This window comes from Eublepharis macularius, chromosome 2, assembly GCF_028583425.1.
Source record: "Eublepharis macularius isolate TG4126 chromosome 2, MPM_Emac_v1.0, whole genome shotgun sequence".
Classification (NCBI taxonomy): Eukaryota; Metazoa; Chordata; class Lepidosauria; order Squamata; family Eublepharidae; genus Eublepharis; species Eublepharis macularius.
In genome coordinates this window covers 98,107,653-98,120,760 of record NC_072791.1, presented here as the reverse complement: position 1 = coordinate 98,120,760, position 13,108 = coordinate 98,107,653, and the positions used below count along the sequence as shown (strand labels likewise).

General features: G+C 44.1%; 1 protein-coding gene across 1 annotated transcript in view; it reads right to left on the bottom strand.

Annotated features, from left to right (window-relative positions):
- DHCR7 (7-dehydrocholesterol reductase) overlaps positions 1-9,781 on the bottom strand; it is a 38,847-nt gene extending 29,066 nt beyond the window's left edge. The window contains exon 1 of the mRNA XM_054971292.1: positions 9,696-9,781. The gene's annotated coding sequence lies outside the window, so the exon portion shown is untranslated. The remainder of the gene's footprint in view (positions 1-9,695) is intronic.
- Positions 9,782-13,108: the final 3,327 nt, after the last annotated feature.

The following is a 13,108-nucleotide window of genomic DNA, read 5'->3' as shown; positions in this document are numbered from 1 at the left end:
AAGTAGTAAATAAGCAATCTCCAAAGTGGCAAGCCACTTTGGAAATTGCTTATTGACCAGCTTCGGGATACTCTGTAAAGATTTGGAGCACACTGAAAAGGCATTTAAACTTCCAGCCCCGCCATTTATTTGACCCAATTGGGGGGGGGGGGGAGGTTCCCTCTTTGCTCTCCCATCTGGTGAGGGGGAGGAGGGGATTCCCTCCTCCTCCTCATCCCATCGGGTCAAATAAGTGATGGGGCAGGAAGTTTATACCTACACTTTTCTAGCCGCTTGCAAGCTTGGGGAAGGGAAGTGGCAAGGCTTCTACACGTGATTGCATCAGGTGAATGAGAGCGGCGAGGCATTCAGTTTCAAACTGAATGTTTCGCTTCTTCAACCTATGCAATCACACTGGGTGAAGAAACGAGGCATTCAGTTTCAGACTGAAGGCCAGTCTTCACCTGATGTGGGCCAGCTGAAGCCAGAAAGGGCCCTTTCCCTGCTGCTTGCACAGCAGGGAAAGGGCCCTTTAAATGCCAGCTGGCCCATGGGGGTATCCCACGCATGAGGACATCACTTCCTGGAAGTGATGTCATCGTGCATTCCTGGGAGCAAGTGCGCGCCAAGCACACGCACAGGTGGTGACAGGGATGCCACCTCCTGCAAGCAGTTCCCTCAGGTGAGAGTTCCCCATCTCTTTCCACAGAAAAAAAGCCCTGTTATAATTCCAATTAAATGAAATATTAAGGGGGAGGAAATGAAAGATTTCATATATATAAGTAGGATTAACACAAATCATGGCAGCTATTTTGTGGTGGTAGCTGCTACCCTTTCCCAAAATTAACAACAAAAATACCTGTGGGATCCTTAAGGTTGGTGACTCCTGGGCTAAATGAACAAATGATCCAGCTTGGTATAAGACATCTTCAGTTGTTAACAAAGGTAAAGTTCCTGACCATTCTTTCATTGGCTAGATTATTGGTCCCTGGTGGTCAGCTGATATTTCCCCGCTGATACTGGGATTTAATGATTAGGAGATGATTCTTGACTGTTGAGAACGTCTCTATTTTTGATGAGAAATTCTTCAGGCTGTGGAAAATCTAAAACCCATTCCTCTAAGCATAGGGCAGAGACAGAAGAAAACATAGCTGGCAGTTTCGGAAACATGGCGAGATTGTGAGAGAGTTGCAAACTGGTTAAAGGTGAATCATCTTGGGCTACAGCAGTTCTCTCTGGGGAATCTTACGCTGAGTAATAGTTTTGCTGACTTATACTGTTTGCTTCCATTTATGCTCTGCGTGTATATTTGTAAACAAAGCAAATATTGCCATTAAGTCTCCAGTGCCCACTCAAAGGACTTAATCTGTTACAATTGCGCCCTGCACCTGGAAAAAATTATTTATTAAAATGTTTATACCTACTCCAGCTTTCCCTTGTGGTTCAAGGTGTCTTAGAATTCCAAATTAAAAACATAAAATACACAAAAACTACATTCCTCCCCTCACCCAGGTAAATTGGTTAACCTGTTCCTGGAATTTGTTGCACATGCAGCTCACTCCAAATTCCTTGATGGGATAGTTGTCTAATCAGGAGTGCAGCCCTGCCTGATCCACTTCTGCACACTTCCATTAAGAGGGTTTATTTATTTGGAACAAATAAATATGATGGGAAACATATACATTGAGCAACATGTTGAAAATGCTGCTAGTAGGGCAGGTTCCCTAGCCAAGCCCCACCCACCCCATAATTGTTGGGGCAGTAAATGAAGAAATGCTAAAGCATTCCAGGGTCTCTGCTCATTCCTGGCTGTTGTTGGTTCATAGGGTTGAACATATGTAATAAAATTCCAATAAAATGAAATATTAAGGGAGAGGGAATGAAAGATTTCAGTTTCTGAAAGAGAGCTAAAAACAAATCAGGTAATAGTATAATTTCCTATTAGATGATATTCTAATAGTATAATTTCCCATAGATGATAACTAAGGCCATTCATCACATTTTAAATATTAATATTTAAAATGTGATGAATGGCCTTAATTATCTTTGAAGGATTGGGGACTCTGAAAGGGGAGTCCAGCTGAAATTAATACTTGAGGGTCCATAAACCTGTGCACAATATATTTAATTTAGGTTGTGTGTGTTTTATGTATATATGCTTTAGATGTGGTAGGTGCAAGGAAGGGTTTCCCTGACTGAGACTGGGGCGGGGGGGAGTATAAGTCCTCCTCTTTCCTTTTTTCTTCCAGGTTTTCCATATTTACTTTTATTTTTCATAGTAAGAGTACTTCTCCCCCTTCTGCTGCTGGTGGAGCTGCTCTTGTGGCAAACTAGAATCAAGCAAACCAAAACCTTTAATAAAGACAAACTGGTCCAAGGAGGTACCAGCTCAGGCCTCAGTTACCCTTTACACTGTAGCTACTGCCTGGACTTTGTGAGATATGTATGTATGTATGTATGTATGTATGTATGTATGTATGTATGTATGTATGTATGTATGTATGTATGTTCTGCATTTCTCACTGAGGCCCAAGGTAGATTATATCATGCATGTCAATGAAATATAATAAATAGCTAGGATATTTACTGAGCAAAATACAATATGATCAACAGCTAGGACATTCAGTGAACAGATACAGTAGGGAATGGTTCCAGAAATTTTGGAAACAAGCATAAATCCAAAACACAGAAATGAAACTTTTCTGATACCACGTGTAACTAATTAACATGACATCTTCAATAATGTGGATCATATCTACATCAGCAGACAGAAACCAGTAGCATAGTCTGTAGTCTCTGTAGTGCCAAGGCACCTCTCTGAGCCATTTGTCAGGGCACAGTCCTATAAACTAAGTAGAAAGCCCTCCTGAATAATTTAGTTTTGCGTATTTTGTGGAAAACCAGGAGAGCAAGAGCTTTCCTCTTCAGGCAGGCCATTCCATAAGGTGAAGGCTACTACAGAGAAAGCACATGTATGGACAGCTATTGATTTTGGTCAACTACAGGGTGGTATCTGCAGGAGGCCCTGTTCAGATGAGCAAAGCTGTTGTGGAGGAACATAGGGAGAGAGGCAGTTGCGCAGATATGAGAGGCCAAGGTCATGAAAGGCTTTATAAAGCTTAAATTGAGCCCAGTAATTGATGGTAGTAAGCCAATGGAGTGATTGCAGAATGGGAGTGATATACATGCTCCATCTGGTTCCTGAAAGTAGCTGAAGTTTGGTATCCCCCCCTCCACTGCTGCCCATCCTGTTACCACATCCCATTGCCTTTAGTACATCTTGAAGCTGACTAGAGAAAGGATGAAGGACAGACAGACTCAAGAGAGAAAGGGGCTAAGATAAATACAGTGAAAGGTGGAAAAGAAACATGAATGAGGTGAAGATAAACAGAAAAAGTGACCTTGATAAGGAAGGCATAAGGAAGTGGGGCAGAAAGCAGGCACTAGGAAATATGTCAACAGGTGCTTATTAGGAATCCCTGATCCACCCTCAGTACTCTCTATTCTGACTGGCAGTTGTTCTCCTAAATCTCAAAAATCTCTCCTAGCTCAGCAGCTTAAGATCCTCTACCTGGAGGCTGCTGGGATTAAATCTGACACCTAACACATGCAAAAAAACCAAATGTTCCCACAAAATGAAGGGTGTAGGCTTGTCTCTTTCTTACGGAAGGGTACAGTTGGAACTTCCATGAGCCCAACCCGAAGGATGGCAACTCAGTCATCATGCTACAACAGCCCAGTAACATGAGGAATACTGCGCGTGTGCGCACACCCACACACACGTTTTATTATCTAGTCAAACTGGTTTTGAAACATCAAAAAAGACCTTGCAATACTGGCTGTGAGCAAAGATGACATGATAGATTGATGAGCGACCAGCAGTCCCAGTTATCTGGCAGAAATCATCCTTGACAAAACTTCCGAGTGTCTGCAGCTTATTGGTGGCTGGGTAGGTGGTTGGCCAATTAATTGTAGTGCATTACTTGCTCATGCTGATACCCTAAAGTAGACACAGCTCGCAAAAGATCCTCATTCTGCTGCTTGCAATACTGCTCTCTGCCTAGAGAGGCTATAAAGACTAGGGCTGTGTGCTTCGGTATTCACTTCGGGTAAAAATACCCGAAGCGGAGCCAATCCAGAAAGATTCTGGATATCCAAATCGGGGCCAGCAAATCCCGAATCAAAGCTTTCTGAAGCTTTCGGAAAGCTTCAGGGTTGAGTTTAAAGGGCCCCGCCGCTGCTTGCAAGCAGCAGCGGGGCCCTTTAAACATCATCCCACCCCACCTACCTTGTTGGTGGCAGCCGCTGCCGCCTGAGCCTGCGGGGCATTGGGGAACACCAGAGCTGCCTCCTCTGGCCCTTCCTGCCCCTCAAATGGCCTCGGCGTGCTGGCGCCACAGCGGCCATTTGATGGACAGGAAGGGCCGGAGGAGGCGGAGAAAGCCCCTCCTGCCCCTTAAATGGCTGCTGTGGTGCTGGCGTGCCGCGCTATTTGAGGGGCAGGAAGGGCTGGAGGAGACAGCTCCAGCCTTCCCCAACACCCTGCAGCCTCAGGCGGCAGCACGAGGCTGCGATGGCCTGGAGCCACCAGGCTGTCGCAGCAGCCTCGTGCCGCTGCCATTGCCGCGGCAGCATGAGGCTGCTGCGATGGCCTGGAGCCTGCAGGCCATCGCAGCCTTGTGCCGCCACCGCAGCAGCAGCCTGCAGCACAGTTGACCCTCCCGCCAGGTAAGGTAAGTGGATGGGGGTGGAGGGATTCCCCAGGGTGGAAGGGTTGCCCCGAGGGGTGGGGGGTAGTTGCCCCCCTTGCTTCAGTATGCTCCGAATATTTACAGAGCATACTGAAGCCAGTAAAGTACCTTAATTCTGAAGCGGCTTTAAGGTATTTCTGAAAATTAAGGTATTTCTGAAAGATTTTTCCGCTTTGGGTAAACCTGAAGCGGGAAACCTGAATCAACCCCCTCCTGCACACCCCTAATAAAGACCCGCTCCCTGGGAGTAGGATAGGAGAAGCTGCTTAATACCTTGGCATGCAGATTGCCAGCCCTTCTATTTCTTAACTCCATCCTTAACTTTTCCACAGGTGATTTATTTTTTGTCTTTGTACATTTTTTTTCTTGCTGGTAAAGTATTTTCCTCTTATTTTGAAATTTGTAGTAATAGAAGAGTAAGCAACATATATTTTGATATATTAGGATTTTAAGTGATTTTTATCTTATGTTGTCAATGCCTTTAAAATTTATAAGCTGCTTTGAGTCCTGTGTTCAAGGAGAAAAGCAGCATATAAATAAAAATAAAATCAATGGCTCAGACCACTGTTATGGGCAGAACTCTAATGGCATCATGCCTCACTGTGAAACAGTTTTATGCCAGATGTTCATGATTCTAAATCTTTCTTCACCCTGGAGAAGCTATTTGTATTTTAATTATATGTACATACTAGCACTATTGAAAGAATTCTCAAACAGAAAGCGACTGTAACTGCAAAGACTCCTCTGCATAAACTTTTTACAGTTCATAGTTATAATAGTAGTGATGTGAAGGCACAGGAAAAAAAATCAGCATGAAGATTTTACATAAAACAATCTACAGTATTAGATAATGATATTTTCAGTGTATAATAGTGGACAGACAATATATTTTAACATTATATTTACATGTGACTAATTTTGTCTATAATTAATGTGCTATAATGGGCATGGTAATATACTGCTGAAGAATACGTTTTCAATGTTATGAAGACTAATTTGATATTTAAATATGCTGGCAGTCCTATTATGACTGTGCAAGACCATTTTTGTCCAAGTAATACATTTTGTTTGTTTACTATAAAGTTTAACTCTAACTTTCTACTCTTATTTCTACCTCTCAAACAGCAAAACTAAGATATATTGTCGAAGGCTTTCACGGCCGGAGAACGATGGTGGTTGTGGGTTTTCCGGGCTGTATTGCCGTGGTCTTGGCATTGTAGTTCCTGACGTTTCGCCAGCAGCTGTGGCTGGCATCTTCAGAGGTGTAGCACCAAAAGACCTCTGAAGATGCCAGCCACAGCTGCTGGCGAAACGTCAGGAACTACAATGCCAAGACCACGGCAATACAGCCCGGAAAACCCACAACCACCAAAACTAAGATACATAAGCAAAGGAAGTATAGGGTCTAGCAGTCTGCAGCTCTCTCAAGCATAGGACATATTTGCAATTCTGCTTGTGGAAAACCAAAGATTTCTACTTTTTATTTTCATATGCATCTCAAATAGTGCAATTTTATTTGACAGCTACATTCTAAATGATACATGTTAAAGCAGTAAAATAAACTGAAGTTTCATAAGTAAGTATTGCATATATTTCAATTTATTTAAAGATTTCCTCCCCCACAACCCTATTCCTGAACAAAACATGTTTCCTACATGACTTCAAAACTTCAGGAAGTTTTCCCTTTTACTTATTTGTGTACTATTGCCCTTACAAATTCTGAGAACTCAGCAAACAACAACAAAGTCCAAACCCAAGGCCATTCTATAGCAAAGATAAGGAACCCAAGGCTGCATCCATTGGGAACAACAGAGGGCTGACAGCTAAAGTCTGTAACTCTGAACACACAGATACATTAAATGAAAAAAAACAGGGCTGACAGATCTTCATCTTATCTGAAATCAGAGCCCATCCATGGATCCTGAAGTACCCAAATCCTACATGCATCCCTGCAATGCCTCATGCCACAACAATTCCAGTAATTAATCGCTTCATGGTCCATTCAAGCTCCCCAACAGAGTCAGTGCCCTATTCTTCTATATGCAATGTTCTTTGCTTTCAAGTCATATTGCCAGTATGAGCAGCTGCCCATGTGCTGACCAAACACAATGACAAGTGCAGGCAAGCTCAATAGAGAAGGCAAGTATCTTCCACATACCTTGCCCTCCCCATCCTTGAACACACTGCCAAAAGTCAATTCAGACTGTTCCACCTCTGCTGCCCCAATTTTTGTGTATACTTAAGGAGGAACACAATGTACTAAAATGTATCTATGTACAGATAACGCTAGCATAACTAACATAGGGTGTGGTGTTTAAATTCGTATTATACTAATTTAATATTATTAGGTTTCTGTTGAATTCTTTATCTCCTACTGATACTACCTAAGGTTGCAACTCCCTTCCTCCACTTTGGAAAGGTTCCTGTGTACAACGGTCAGAAATCCAACAGATAGAGCATCTCCCATCATAGATATATATTGTTGTGGCTCTCACATTGTAGAATAGCCTGCCTGAGGAGACCTGGAAGGCTCTCGCATGTTTCTCCTTCTACAGAATGTGTAAAATGGAATTTTCAGGAGTATGCTTTTACAAAGGGATGAGGGCTACGGTTACCAGGTCCTCTGGGTAGGTACCAGCCCTCACCTTCTCTGTGTACCTCTTGTGTGTGCTCCCGTGCAATAATGTCACTTCCGGTGACAGCACTTCCAGGTGATGTCAAAGCGCAGAAGCATGCATGCGCTTTGCAGCGGGCTGATTTGGGCCTCAAATGGGCCCAATTTGGCCCATTTGGGACCCAAATTGGACCACTGCAAGGCACAGGAGCACTCTTGGGGTGGCACAATGATGTTTCTCATGGAAAGTGACATTGTTGTGCCACTCCAGGAGTGCATCTGGGAGGCCTGTTCCCGCACTGTTGCCCTCACGGGCCAGATGAGTTGTGGCAGGGATGGAGGGTGAAAGCAGGGGATCCCCCACTACCACTGGGGGATTGGTAACACTAACTCAAGAGCTGAAGTTTATGGCACTGTATTTCTTGATTTTCCTGCACTGTTTTCTAATTTCAGTAATCCGGATTTACATTTCTTATGTCACTTTTATACAGTTCTCACTGTATTTTCTAACTTTGTGTTACAGTCTTTTGTTTATAATGTATCTTATACAGTTCCAATTCCATTGCAAATGAGAAAGGCAGACTAGATATAAAGTAAGTAAATAAATAAATAGTGAAGAGCAAAACTTCTTTTCTTAAGTTCGGCTACCACATACTTGCTAGAAGGACAGGAACTCCAGCAGGAACAGAGCAGCAAACTATAGAGGCAGTTTAGACAGATAAATACATCCTTTCTTTGGGTGGTTACACCAGTTTAAAAGGTGACTGCAGACCAGCCCTGACAGTAAAGAAGGAAAAAATTCCAGCTGCATAAGCCAACATGTTATTTCATTGTATAAACAAAGCAAATAATAATAACATAGGCTGTGCAACCTGTTTTAAAAATAACGATTCATCGAACGAATCCTATCTCAGAGGAAAGCAAGACACAGTAGTATATGTTATATATAGACAAGCTGAATGGAGCCGTTCTTCACACAGAATCACAAGCTAAGTACAAGCTAAACCTTCTTCTGCCTGGCATGGAACACAACAGACTGGGAGACTGACTTACTTCCAATATCAAGTTATCCAGCAAATATTTGATTCCCAGCATTTAAGTATTCAATCCTTAGCCCTTAATATGGAAAGAGCCAAATTAGCTTCAAGCTGATTTCAAGAACGGCAAGTGCTTTTTCTCACGCCAGCAGAAGCAATCAAAGAGATTTTGCCAGAGCCTTCCCATTATTACCCATTTTAGCCACTCGCCCCGAGCCACAGGCGAAAGGGCCTCTTAAGCCTTCCGGAGCTCTCCCCGTCTCCAAGCCTTCAGCAACGGAGACTTCGCAGGAGTTAAATGGAAAGGGCGAAAACTCCATTGCTGGTCGCAAGGGGGATGGAGAGGGGTGGGGTTATATTCTTTTGCCTTTGGGGGACCTCGGCTCACACCGGAACGAGAAATTGGTTCTCGTTCAGTTGCGAAGGCAGCTCGCGCTTAAAACAAGACGTCGATCAGGAATAGAAGCACTGCACAAGCAACAGGGCGACCTAGCGGCTTCTGATCATTCTTAAAGGGGAAGTTTAGAAGCAGCCCCTGTTGTAGACAGTTGCCGCTGCCTGCAATCCTCCTCACGCCCCGCTGCACCCGGCCAGCGCTTTCGCTGCTGAATCAACATTCTTCATGGCTGGAGAGCTGTTTATTGGCAAAGGCTACCGCGATGTATTTATCTTCCTGCCTCAAAACCCACAGGAAACTTCTGCTCGTATTGCTAAATGCCGTTTTCGCCTTTATCTTCCTTTCCAGGACCACAATGAAGGCAAATGAAGCCTGTCTGCTATGTAAATTTTTTTTAAAGTCTCATTTAACGCCCAGTTGCACCACAGGACAGTAACTTCTACATCTGATACGCCTTTGGATTTAGCTCTGTTTTGCTACACTTATTACTCTTTACTTATTCTAGCTTTGTAAGCATACACATGGCCTCTTTTTAGAAGAAAGGCTATGCATGATGTTTCGCTAATATTTTTTTCCGAAGAACTACCTAGATAATAATTAAAACAGAGAAAACAAGATGAAATTACATAAGGGAAGCCTGTGAAAGTTAACCTAAGCGGCATTCAGTCACCTTGTATAAACCCTCCCCCCTTCCAGTCCTAAACGGAAAGAAAGAATGGAGAATCCCATTTGCTGTGTGCAGAGGTTTGGGGACCTCTTGCCCTTGCACACCTTGCCATCGCCAGAGAATTGCCGAAAGGCTGCTCGCTCTTTAATAACGTTCCAACAACTAACTGCCAGTCGCTTCCTTACGAACACATAAAGACAAATATATAACTTTCCACCAAATGAGACTGTTATGCTAACCACCACCTTACCCGCACTGTCAGGATTCAGTCGCGCTCGGCCAGGCAATTCCTTTGTTAGCGCTCTATCACAGGAGAAAAAACTGGCCTGAGCTTAAAGCCGGCGACTCACTTTTCCCCCTCCCATCTTTGCCCCACCCCCCTCAATGACATACTGCAATCACTACCCAATCGTCTGCAGAATCTTTTCGGCATCATTCCGTGCTGCACCGCTGGATTGGTGCAGCAGCCTGAAGCCATCCACTGAGCCGATTTCAGTCACCATAGCAACCGCCACCCGATGAATATTTTGGAGGAATGGGGAAAGAACGCGTGAACTGCGGGTTCACTGAACCTAGTGCTATCAGGCACTAGTTAAGATTAAGAACAGTGGCTTTCTCGTGTTTTTAAAAAATGTATTTTCACGATCCTAATATAGTTATTTTAATTTTTTAAAAGTGGGTTAGAGTTTTACTATTCCGCTATAAAAGCCACGGTTCAGGGGATAGAAAAAGTGGTCGCAAGCAATTCTACCCCACTGTTCTTCCGGATCTTCTGCAAGTATGCATAAGGCTGTTTCTATGTCCTTCTAACTTGCGATGTCTGAGCAGTAGCTGTCTTTCTGTTAAACAATATATATTAGTCAGAGAAGCACTTTCAGAACCTATGAGAACAAAAACTTACAATTTGAATAGGGTTGTGTCACCTTTTATTCCTCTAACATTTGTAATTGCTGAGGGAGGAACAAAAATTCAACAAGTGCAACATTGCTCTTTTTTTGAGCTTTGGGTGTAAAAGTGTCCAAAGAATAGAAGAAACAGAATGAGTATGGCATCCTAGGATATTCTGACATGTTTTTACTTGAGTCAGGAGTCATCTCTAAAATCTTTTGTTAATGACATGTCTCAGCAGAAGATGTGAACTTTCAGTAAAAAAAGACGAATAGAGGCATTTTGTCCACAACTATATGACCCTCTCAAGAGCTCCATGTACCGAGGGCATGGTTTCCTGGCAGCTCTTTTTATAGAATGGTCATATAAGAGAGCCCTCACCTGGATAGCCCAGGTGATCCTGATCTCATCAGATCTCAGAAGCTAAGCAGGGTTGGTTTTGGCTAGTAATTGGATGGGAGATCTCCAACGAAGACCAGGGTTGCAGAAGCAGGCAATGGCAAACCACCTTGGTTAGTCTCTTGCCATGAAATCCCCACCAGGAGTCGCCATCAGTCAACTCTAACTTGAGGGCACTCTCCACCACCACCACCACCATACAAGACAAAAACAAAAAGATACACACAGATCTTATCTCAGTAAAACCCAGCTTTTCCTTTTATATGGCATACCTCCTATAGTAAACACAAGGACAAAGAGCCTTGCTTAAAAATTAGATATAATACATAGAAAGAATGACAATTTCTGAGTCCTGGGTGGGGAGACTGCTCCATTACATGGGAGCAGAAGGGTATTTTCCCACACAAACCATGGAGAGACAGTTTCTGTAGTTGGTGCCACCCAGCTGTTAAAGACTGACAATTATGCAACATAGGCATAGCTGGCTATTACATTAGGTATTACTAATAATATGCAGACATTTAAAAGCACATAACTATGTACATACACAGGAGCTCTGACCCCTCTCCCTAATGTCTGTGCATTCAAACAAACATCAGCAGTGAGTTTAGAACCTTCTATGCAAAGTTCCCTATTTGCATTCAAATACATGAGCGTAGAGCTTGCTACATGCAACTGAACACACAGATGTTCCTGTTCCTCTCTCTGTGTGTACAGTATATACATTTTTAAATGTCCACATGGTTATTCTGTAACTTATACCTTGCTTCCCCAAACTGAAAAATCTGGGGGTATTGCTGCATGGCTGGTAACACAATCCTATCCATGTCTACTATAAGTAAGTCCCACTGATATCAATGAGATGTAGTCGAGAGGATTGCCCTGACTTGAATTGCTCAGGCTAGCCTGATCTCATCAGATCTCAGAAGCTAAGTAGGATTAGCCCTGGTTAGTACTTGGATGAGAAGACCACCAAGGAAGTCTAGGGTTGCTACGCAGACAATAGCAAACCACCTCTGAACATATCTTGCCTTGGAAATCCTAATCCTATGGGTTTGCCGTAAATTGTTTGTAACTTGACAGCAAAAACAAATGCTGATTTCAATAGGATGTACTTAAAAGGTAAGTACAGGATTGTAGCTGTACTTTGCTTAGGGGTTTGGTTGAAACAGGCAACCAGGCAGTCAGTCTGAGTATGATAAGCTATTGGATTCCCAGGGCATGGCAAAGGTGGTGTATCATGGTGACCATGAAGGGGGTCCCCTAGTCTGTCAAGATCTCCATGAGGAGCCCCCCATGGCAAAGAAGCAGAGCCTCTTCTTGCTCCCTGGGGGCTTTGACCACTCAGATCCACACCCCCTTTTCCTTTTCTATCTGAGGTAGGCAGCCTGCTTGTTGGGCATCACTAATCTGGCCTTTATGTACTGCCACTGTTTCTCACAGCCCCTGCAAAAAGTAGTCTGCCTCCTGTGCCTCTAAAAACTGGGGATCCATTTTCCAGTCTTGAGTGATTGGCATCTCTTGAGGTTCCTTGAAGAGTCCTAGTAAAGGCGGGGCTTTCTCTTCCCCTCAGACAGCTGTCTGCAAATACGGGGCCTTGCCTAGGAGCTCTGCAAATCCTGGGGCATCTCTGCCTAGCAACACAGAGTATGGGAGATCCACTACCCAGGCCAACTCCAAGGTATGGGGGAGACCAATACTCAGTGGTGACCTACACAACTGGCCACTGATTAGCAGGTTGGTACATGAATGTGACTGGAGTTCACTGCTGCACTGGTAACCATCATGGTAAGAGGTGGGACCATATCTTAATAATGGAGATCATAGTGACAGAATCCAGGAGTGCCTGCACCTTCCGTTCACCCAGTGTGAGAAGGGTCAGGGGTATGGCTACTCATAAGTGGGACTTCCCAGCCTGCATCGTACTCCATCTTGGGGCACTCTTGCTGGAAATTCCTCATTTAGCTGCACGTGCAGCATCGTCCCCTGGCAGGCTTGGTATTGTGTCCTGGAGAATATCTTCCTCTGTCAGAGGCTCCCCTGGGTGATGGGCTAGCCTCAACGGGGCCAGCTGGGTGCGGCAGTGGGACCCAATGGAAAATGGGCACTAGGGATTCAGGGGGGAGGGTATGAACTCCCAGAGATGGTCCTCTGCCACCCTAAAGGCTTGACCCCACTGCACACTGGGCACCACATCATGGTGGCTTCTGTCTGCTATCCTGCTGGTGGCATCAGCTGTAGTGTAATTTCCAAATAGGGTTGTCAAATTTTTCAAATTGGATGGCTTGTTATGTAGATCCCAGGCTTGAATGGCAGGAGACCCTATATGTAGCACCTGTTCTAGCTACAACGACCTTGTCCACTAGGGATGCCAGA